We start from the raw sequence: 1,986 nt of genomic DNA, 5'->3' as shown, positions 1-1,986 counted from the left end.
CCATTGATGTTTCGAGTAGGGACTAAAACCAAAATCACCAAGGAAACTGAAAACATATTTAACCTTAATTAATTTTTAATTTATATTATATAATATATATATATATATATATATATATATATATATATATATAATATATAATATATAATTTGTTTTATTTTTATGGATATCTACGGATACTCACTGCACGGGTGAGTTGTGAGTTAGATTTTTATTTGTGAATTTGGATAAATACTTTTCGTGTGGTGAGTTGTGAGTTAGATTTTTATTTGTGAATTTGGATAAGTACTTTTCGTGTGTCGACCGTTGTGTAACATTAGAATTCATTGGCAAAATCAGTTAAATATTTAATTATATTAGCTATAAAATGTGTGCCAGTTGGGTTAAGTAATTTTATCAATTCCATATATGAATGTAAGAATCTAAATCGATTACACGATTATATATGTATTTAGTATTGTTTCTATACAAATTAATTTGAGGATTTAAGAATTGAAAACATTAAAATTTATTTAGGGGTTTAGAGATTCAAAATAGAAAAAATTAATATATGAATTTTAGGGATTAAAAAGAAAACCTCAAATTAAAAATGAAATAAAAAAATCAAATGAATTAATAAATAATATTTTTGGATAATATTTGTGCTTTCAATTGAAAATATGATTTTATAATTGTACTTTTTTAATTTAAATATAATTATCTTCTATTTTAATAAATAACTTTATATTCTAACTCTTGTTTTTTCAATTTTATGTCAAACGGAAAACAGAGTAATAAAGATAGAATAGTGGAGGAGAATTGCTTTAATGTTACCCGTATTCATTCTGAAAAGGAATATAATTAGTCACTTAAATTTCAACAAAGATCATCTTATTGTGATTTATGATTATTTTTACTTGAGTTGCTGATGACTTTAACTTGATTTTGATATATGTCTGATTTAGTTAAAGTATATTGTGTTGGATTGTTAATGACTAGATTTTATTATGATATTATGACGTCCTAATTATATAGAAAAGGAATATATAAATAAGACGTCATCATACATAATAATTGAAAGTAATTAGAGAATAATAGAGGTGTTTAGGATTACAGTCATCCTTAGAATAATACTAGAATGTAAACTAGACAGCGGCATTTTCATCCCCATTAAGAATTGTTTCCAAAGTATCATCCACACCATCTGTTCCCATCTAAGTGGATGATCATCGCAAGGAAAAATAGATGCAAACATGGCACAAACATAAGCAATTGCAAGGGTGAGCTAATTATATAAAAAGGATACAATTATAGCAACATATACATATCAAATTTAACTCAAGTAAAACACATACAAGTAAGACAATTTATAACATAGACCTTAGCATGTTATATTCTAGACTTGACTCGTCCGAACATTAGAATGATAGTCGAGTTATGGCAGCCATGCACCCGTGGTGGCTTGTGATACTTGGGCTCCCCCGCCCTGAGCTCCCCTGTCCTGCCACACTTACGAGGTTAGTCTGTTCCGCGTCATGGAACAATGATGGAAGCCTCCAAGACTAAGACCTCGTGTTACTCCTCACCACATGGTCCAATCCTCTCTACATGAGAAGGAAGGCCATTGGACTGTCAGAAAACCCCCAAGACTGAGCTTCTACTTTCATTCTAAAACACTAAGAATCTCACCAAGAGATTCTACACAGATGGAACTTGGTTTACCACTTGGACTGTAATTTTATCACTTTGTAATCATATACTTTTTGTTCCAATCAACATATACATAATCTCAACAATATACATTACTCACCAATCACAAGTTATGAAAATAACATCTCCACAATTAGATTTAAGTTAATCAATACCAACAACCAAACAGTTCCATCTAACCCGTAATAGCTCATAAAATCATCAATTTATACATACCTACAAGTAATATAATTATTGATTAACACTCACATTTCAATGTTAAAAACAAATATCCTTACTTTATATATATATATATAT

Source organism: Vigna radiata, chromosome 8 (genome assembly GCF_000741045.1).
Source record: "Vigna radiata var. radiata cultivar VC1973A chromosome 8, Vradiata_ver6, whole genome shotgun sequence".
Classification (NCBI taxonomy): Eukaryota; Viridiplantae; Streptophyta; class Magnoliopsida; order Fabales; family Fabaceae; genus Vigna; species Vigna radiata.
The sequence above is the reverse complement of the archived record's forward strand: the minus strand, read 5'-3'. Positions refer to the sequence as shown.